General features: G+C 34.8%; 1 protein-coding gene across 5 annotated transcripts in view; it reads right to left on the reverse strand.

The window, feature by feature from the left end:
- Positions 1-7,567, reverse strand: part of LOC115881458 (protein tramtrack, alpha isoform-like) — a 42,218-nt gene extending 34,651 nt beyond the window's left edge. Inside the window, exon 1 of one of the 5 annotated variants that reach the window (XM_030898940.1) lies at positions 7,026-7,567. The gene's annotated coding sequence lies outside the window, so the exon portion shown is untranslated. Of the gene's footprint in view, positions 1-2,489; positions 2,918-7,025 lie in introns of those variants that run through there. The other 4 variants (XM_030898939.1, XM_030898936.1, XM_030898937.1 and 1 more) reach the window with 4 other exon arrangements.
- Between the last annotated feature and the right edge of the window lie 1,007 nt (positions 7,568-8,574).

An 8,574-nucleotide genomic window follows, 5' to 3' on the forward strand; every position in this document is an offset into this window, starting at 1 on the left:
TTTTGACAAATCTATTTTAAAAAATCCATTACAAATAGAAATCTATTATCTGGTTATTGAATTGTTATACAGGGTGTCTCAGATTTTAATCGGGAAAATTTAATAGACGAGAGAACTTGCAAAAATAAAACAAAAAGTTCATATCAACTTGTAAGATTTAAAGCTTCCTTTTCGAGATACAGGTACCATTAGAATACCAATTTATAGATTAATTATTACCAATTTATATATAATTAAATAATAATTATAATATTAATTACCAATTAGAATTTAATTTTTTTCGCAAGAAGTAAGCAAGATAGACAAAAAAGTCAGGAGGCGAAAAAAATATATTTTTAATTACTAAATCCAAAAATAATTTAATTATAGTTAAACTTCTAAAAAAGCAGTGGCGTGCCTATTTTTTCTTTTAAAATAATTTAACAGTGATGCCCCACCGCCGCCCCTGGCCATTAAACTTAAATCTAATTACATCAAATTAAGTCGCATAGTAAGTATTATAAACGGGTCAAGTTATATCAAAATCGATTAAATAGTTTTTCAAATATCTATTTTTTTTTCTTTTTGAAGTAACTTTAACACCCTGTATCTCGAAAAGGAAGCTTTAAATGTTACTAGTTGATATGAACTTTTTGTTTTATTTTTGCAAGTTCTATCGTCTATTAAATTTTCCCGATTAAAATCTGAGACACCCTGTATATTGAATTTATAGAAACAAAATTCGTAAAATATAACCATTTTATAGGTCCAAATTCAAATAGTTTTAACCCTGTATATAGCCACATGTGACATTGAATAAGTAGCAGCGCAACACCCACAAGGCTCACACAATCCAAAACCACCTAAATTTCTTTTACGTAATTCTATTTCGAATGCAAGAATCATTAGTCAATAACTAAGTTTTGATGTTATGTACACCGCTTCTTTCACGGTCATGACATTTATCAACTCGACAGATATATCATGATATGAGAACATTTCCATATATCACCCCTCATTAAAAACAAACAAGTGCCAGTCAGAATTCCGAATAAAACTATATTTTTTATGATTTAACTACAAAGTATAGTTCCATTTCCATTCCATATCAGTTCCATACTTTTTATTGTACAATTTACATATATCATTACGAAAGTTTTATTTTAAAAATTTATATCTTTTGAAAAAGGTAATTTAATTAAGAGGTGAAAGAATAAATAAATATCAGCAAAATTTTAACAGAGCTGGTACAAATGTAAAAACTTGACAACGCTGTTTCCGGTACGCTTCAGTCCGTCCGCCAAAAAAATCTATGGAAGGAAAGGATATGGAACGGAAGGAAAAACGGAACGGATAGTGTGCATTGTCCTTAATAATGCCAATCAAAATTGAAAATTGAAACCAATCAATGTATACCTCTTTCCACAGTCACAATACCTATCAGCAAAAATATATTTTAAATTTAGTACTTTATTTAAATATTGCCGCTACCTCTCCCATACTCAATCTCTAGATGCGCCACTGTACTTTTTTTTAATTTCATAGTTCTAGGTCAACGGAAAGTACCCTATAAATTTTGATACCCTTGACAACAAATTGATCCTATAAATGTTCCTTTTTTTGGAACCCTAAAAAAATCACTCCTTTTAATAACAAATAAAACATGTTTTTTTCAACTCTGTAACAATAATAATAACAAATTTATTTGCAAAAGATAATAACGTATGAAAGTTTTTAAAAATATATTTAAGTAATTATCGAAATTTTTCCTTAAAAAATAACCCTTTGTCTACAAACAAAAATAACTCAAGGAAAATTCTCGTTTCAAATAACAAAACTCTTAATTTTTTTAAAAAACGGTACACGATTTATTCTCTAGAAACACATGGTCGTTTTGAAGCTTAAATCCTACTTAAAAACCGAGCACGAAAGCCAGAAAATAAACACACATCCAGTGAATAAACAGCTATTTGCCGCTCCCTCTCTGTAAAATTATTTAAACATCCTCAGCTTTAAAAATACTCCTGCGATGATCCTGCGCGCTCAACCCATCGCAGCACGCCGCGTTTATCTAACTTCAAACCCGAACATATTCCCGAAGAAAACAAAATAATATTACGCTTATCATAATAAATAATAATAACATTTAAATCACGGTGAGGTAATAAAAACAGTTAGAGTTAGGCCGACTGAATGAAATAATAATTTATGTAAAACAAAATTTAAAATCCGCGCCGCCTGCAGCAGGAAATCAAGGCCTTCCACGGTTCTCTCTCCCTCTCTCTCTATTCACACAGGTGTTTGGTTGACAGAACAAGACTCGATTAGCACGGCGTTCTTGAACTCTCGTAGCGATTATTACATCATAAAAGCATCAAACAACAAAACTAACCTAAAAATCTGTTTAAATGCCCGCGCGCTGGCCTGTCGCCGGGGAAATAATTTTAAATTTCCGTTCGGCAGGAACGCTACTGCTGGCGCGCCATGTTTAAAATTATAATTCTACTTACCCCGCCTACTGTCGCTCGTAGTTTTGCGCAACAACCCTCCGGAATTCTTAAATTAAACCGAATAAAACGCTAAACAAACTGGTAAATTCGGCGCGTGACGACGTCAGCACGAACTATGTGGGTGTCGAGTTATCCTCCTGCGGGCATGAGGGTTTAAACTATTGATTTTTCCGACTAGAATCGATCTGTGCAGCACGTACACCCCGCTACTATGTCGACGACCCCAGCAGCAAAATTCCTGGCCAAACGCACTCAATTAACGACACTTTTTACAGCTCACATGATTTTCTACCTTGGTGGAAGCGACACGCACATAGAAACACGGACACAAACGGCGAAATAAAAAAGGGTCGAGTCCCTTTGCAGGAGGAACGAAAGCACAACAACAGCGTTACGACGCCATGTCAGCAAATGTTCGGTCCCCAAGACGATCGGGTGTTCGGGCGATATCGGGGTTGGTCGGGGTACGTGAAAGCGCGCCAAGGCTTTCGAGATGGGGACGCGCGGGTTTGAACGGGCCAATGGGAGCGTTCCTGCTGCGTATGAATGGGCCGCTAGATTTTTCACTGCAGGGAAGTGAACTCGGTGCATTCTTTTCTCTATTTCTTCTGGTCTGTTTCGGTCGCTTTAGCAGGAATTTGACGCTATGTTAGTTGTTTTTAAGTATCACGCTTTGGCTAATTTAGATTTGAAAAATAACATAAACTGTGGCAACTAGGTATCTGCATCGCCTTAGATGCCTTAGTATGTGTCACATTCAGTTGGAAAATAACATTTTAAAAAAATAACAATTTTTCACAATATAACACTTTATTTAACCCTTATGCGGCGAGGCAAACGCCCCAAGTGCCGCCTGACTCTCTGAGCGTATATTGGATGAGCTTACCTGAATAAGCTCTTCTATTGTTTTCTCTTGCACATTGTAGAACGAAAATTTCTGTCTGGAATACGGTTGAGTATTTACCCAAGGAAAAGCATAAGCTTACCGCCCTTGGTCTTTCCCCAACAGAGGCGGATACAGAAATTTATTTTAGGGGGGGGGCAAATAAAAAATAATGTCAAATATGCCTTTTAGGGCGCCATTTTTAACCCAAAAGCCTAATATTTAACCCAATTTACAGAATTTATGGCTCCCCTCTGTATCCGCCACTGTTCCCCAAATACTCCAGCTCCTGAAGAAGTACATAGTAGATTTGCCCAAATTTACCCAGATCTAACAAGTAAAGACAATCCAAAACTCGGTCCAAAACTGAAATAATACTACTGACGGGGCATTGAAAGTTCAATAGGCACCTAAAGCGGATGGGATTGACGAACGAAGTCTTGTGCAGATTTTATTAATCTGAAGAAGAAACGACAGAACACATCTTATGTCAATGCGACAGCCTGGCAAATGTGCTGTTCCTTGTATTAGGCAATGAGAAGTGAACATACGCCAATTAAGTTCCAGTTTAAAATCGATCATCAATTATAGAGCTATTTTAAATGGTGGTAAAGGGGTGATAAATCTGGTCAAAAGAAATATCATTTTTAAAATAAATTAAAAATAACCGAGTTATTTAATTTGGAAAATTAAAAATAATGATGGCAACATTTTGAGAACAGCTGGCGATAACCGGCTATTAAGGGTTTTTCACAGGGTTTTTCAGCTTATTCGACGCCTCAAGTGAATAAACTACTAGCACTAAAAAAGTTTTTTTTTCATTTCCCGGAAAATGTCAAGAAAAATATAAAATTTTCAACAATTCCTCATATAGGCGTGTTTTTGGGGGCGAAATACTACCAGTTAATATATTTGCACTTATTTCTGGGACACCCTGTACCTATAACATGTTGTATCGCAATCACAGAATACTTGGATCTTTACTTGGAAGTTAATAAAAAACCACCGTCTCAACATCGAGCAGCAAGAATCTAATGTGTATAGTTGTCTGGTTTGCAAATCAAAACTAGTTATCCATCCACCCACCTATATTTTTTGCTTGACTACGCCCTTGAATTCGAACGAACAATGTTGTATTTCGTCAAATTAACATTCAGCAGAGTTAAAAGTTAGGCACGGCCAGTTTTTACGCCGATTTTCAGAGGTTAATAATGAACACCCTAACCAACCAGAGGCGTAGGCACACCAAAAAAAGTAAAAAAATATCGGGTAAAAACCAAACCAAATTCTACCTATTAGGGGTAGAAATAATAATATTTTAATTCGATTACACTATATAAATACTATTAATCCTTGGAAAATTTGATGTTCTTGAACCTTGTTTCTAAATATTCTAAAATTTTTGATTTTCTTGGGATTTAGGTTCGGGAAAAACGCTGATTAAGTTTTCATTTGGTTTTTCATTATCTTTATTTGGTATAAAAAAAACGTTTCGGCTAACATTATAGCCTTCATCAGTGTTGTGTCATAACAAAAAACAGTGTCGAATATTATCCAAAAATTACATATAAAATCATCACAGCACACCCAACATAATGTTTACCGCAATTAATATTAATTTAAGCTGTATTTTATAATTTCTATTTCTTTAAATACTTCTAGTGAACTTCTAATAACTTGATCAATAGTGAAGTATTTGGTTTTCCTAAACAAGAAAAAATGACATAAATATTTACTGTAGAGTTCAAAATAAATCCAGGCAGTTTATCAGTCAGATAAGATTTCAAATTGTAACTGTTGTAACTGTAAATTTAATGAGATCTTTCCAATTTCTTGAATTAGTATTATTATCTTTATAGTTTTTGAGTATATAGCATTAATTCTAGATGAAACAAGATTGATGGCTGAAAAAGGATTGTTATTAAAAATTTAAAGTAATTATATTTAGACATTTTACGTAAATAGTTTTTTTCTTTTTGTTGTTTTTGCATCTGACGATGACGACGTGAGGGTATAGAGGGGGTCCCAAGCTGAGAGTGCAGCGGTAAAATTAAAAGTTCCTAGAGTTCCTAGTTCCTACAATATCTAGATCGGAATTTTTTTGCAGATCATTGTTTTACAATGATACAATGATATATAGGTATCGATTAGAATATTTTCAATATGGCGGCACTTCCGGAAATACCGGAAGTTGACAACAACTTTCTTCTTTTAGATAGGTAACCCCATTTTTTAGTACATACTTAAATTCTCTGTAAAATTTTATGAATTTTGATATCAAATATCAAATACATTAACCGTTTTTGGGATAATAAATTATATTTTTGCATAAAACTGCCAGTCAAAAAATGTCTATAGCATAAACGTCAAATTTAGTGATTACCACAAACACTTTGACATAAAGAGAAGACATGTGGCTATCGATTCCAAAAATGAAATTGTTCGAATATCATATAATATTGGCAGTAGCTGTCATGGAATTGAGCGATTAAAAAATTATCATAAATCAATTTCTTTAAATGGAAACCCACTTTTTTATTTTACTAGTGTAAAGGTTTTTTACTCGGGTTTTTACTTTATAATGAATATTAAACATATTCTTATGCTTAAAATAAATCGTTTTTAAGTTATTTAAGATGTATTTAATAAGCGTAGATATATTTTTTCTTAAAAAATCTTAAATTCTTAAATCTTTAGATACGCCACTGATAAGTTAAAAAGTTTTTTTTTTATTTAGTTCCAGTGGAGAGTACAGAGGGGGGCACATTGTGCACAGCCTCCCACTAAAATCTAAAAATTGGGCTTATTTGCCCCCCCCCCCCTAAAATAAATTCCTGTATCCGCCACTGTTTAGTTCAAAATAAATAAATCGACGTTAACTGCACTTTAGCTTCATTCCTATGGCTTCATTCAGAACTTACTGCAATAAATTAGTGGGTGCAATTAGAATAGATTCTAATTTCAATGTATGCATTCAAAACGTCAAAATTAGTGGTAGTAATTTTTAATTAATGGAAAAAATTAACAAACTTTTAACTTTTTCCACTAATTATACTCCAAAATTTGCAAGTTATGTTATTTTGGCCTTTATTTACCTATCATCCGTCAAAAAAAATAGAATTGTGGTTAAAAATAAAAGGTTTATTGTTTTATAAATTAATTATTAGGCTTTCTCTATGGAATCAACTGACGAATGTTCTACTAATTTTAATTGTATCGTTTTAGACATTGTGAATGATTGTAAATTTTTAAGTATAAAGTATAATTTAAAACCACTAATTTATTCCACCAATTTATTCGAGGTTCTGATCAAGCTTTATTTTTTATTAACAGGTTCAAGTCCCATTTTTATTGATCACCGGAATCGATCGAAGATACGTAATAATTTGACGTTATTCAAACTTATTTCATGCTTGAATTATTAAAAATTATAATGTTAAACCTTCCTTCTCCCAAAATAAACTATATTTTTAGCGCTATTTTTCTAGTATACATGTTTAAAAGGAATTGTGGCACTACAAACTCTTCAATTTTTAAAAAAAAAATCTGAATGTATAAGTACTTCAATCGTCCGAAATTAGTCGGTGATGTCATGCGAAACATCGAGCAAGGGTGTGCTCAGCGTGATCCGCGCAAAATCTCAAAACACTTACGCAACAGTGTGTCCTTGTAAATTCCCAGTATATTCTCTACACCAACGTGTATATATCTATCTCCCGTCTCTCTCTCACACAGTTTGTTTACTCGGCAACGTACATATCGGGCACGACACACCTAATCAGACTCGAGTGCGAACTTCACGTCGTCGAAATCGACCGAAAAACTAGCCTTTTTTCGCGAGGGTGCGTTTCGAAAAAATAGGACCCGTCTCGTCGTGGCTGAACCGTAGTGGCGCACACCCTCTGACTCTAAGCCAACTAAATAAAAGTGGATGCGGGCAGCCGCGCGCACGCCGTGCTCAGATTCACCCCCACCACCACCACCACGGGCGGGCAAAGCAAAGCGCACCACTGTTCGACGTCGCGTCGTCGTAACCTTGGAAATCGTGGATGGCCAGGCGACCGGACGAGTCGTGCGGGTGGCGAGGCAGGGGGGAGGGCCGCCCCGGGTCTGGCCGACTGGAGCGCGGGCCCTGACGTAGAGGGCTCGAATCGGCGGGGTTGCCGGAGTGGGACGATTTACTACGAAGTTGGGGGTAGTTTTTTTTTCTCGGAAAATCTGATGCCGGGTCCAGACCAAGAAAACAAAACAACGGCAAGACAGAAACATTCATGTTTTACGACAAAATTGCGACAAATCCAATACATTTCTGCAACATTTTTGTTTTGTTTCAAAATTCGGAGACTTTGCAATGTCCCGCCTCGAGTCGGTAATGATCAGAGTGTCTATGTTTTGTTCGTATATTTTAAGACAAGTTGTCGGCGCAGTGTGGATGGCGTGTGCTAGCAACAGTAGGAAATCAATGAAATCACACATGGTTAACCCATTTTATCCCATTGGTGCATGAACGCACCAGCAACTTATGAAAATCAAATTTTGATTAAAATATTGTTTTGGAGCCTAGATTTTTTTACCCATTCGTTGATAATAGATTTATGTTAATAAAAATACTTATTGAGGCATTTTTTCTCCTCGGGTAATAAAAAACACAAACGTATAAAATTTGACAAAACAAATCTGCGAGTTATTCATATATTCGAATTTTGAAAAATTTCCACATTTTAATAATTATTTCCATTTTTTTATTGGCCACCATTAATCTGTCGGCGATCTTCCGTTTTATGATAAAGGACGATTTTAATTACCACAGTCTCTATAAAAACCTTAATTTTTCTCCAAAAATATTAGGTGGTGCATTCGCGCACCGCTGGTAATAAAAATGAGCTAGAAGCCAAATTTTGCCGGTCTTGACAAGGTTTGACGAACGTGTGCACAGTCATAATAACCGAATAAATGTGTTATTATTAGTTTGTGTTTCGTGTTATATGCATGTAAGTTAGCTAAGATGCCTTACAAACGATTTTTGACGCAAAGACAATTAGAAGAGGAATTGGAAAGTGTTGTTTTTGAGCTGGAAAATGATAATAATGGTAAGAAATTATTTACTTGCGTCTATAGTTCATAATTGAATAAAAATGTTGCTTTTTATTATTAGTTGTACTGAATGCAGTTTATATACCTCCAGACACCGATGCTTTGACA

The sequence above is a fragment of the Sitophilus oryzae genome, unplaced genomic scaffold, assembly GCF_002938485.1.
Source record: "Sitophilus oryzae breed Bouriz unplaced genomic scaffold, Soryzae_2.0 scaffold_172_pilon_pilon, whole genome shotgun sequence".
Taxonomy (NCBI): Eukaryota; Metazoa; Arthropoda; class Insecta; order Coleoptera; family Curculionidae; genus Sitophilus; species Sitophilus oryzae.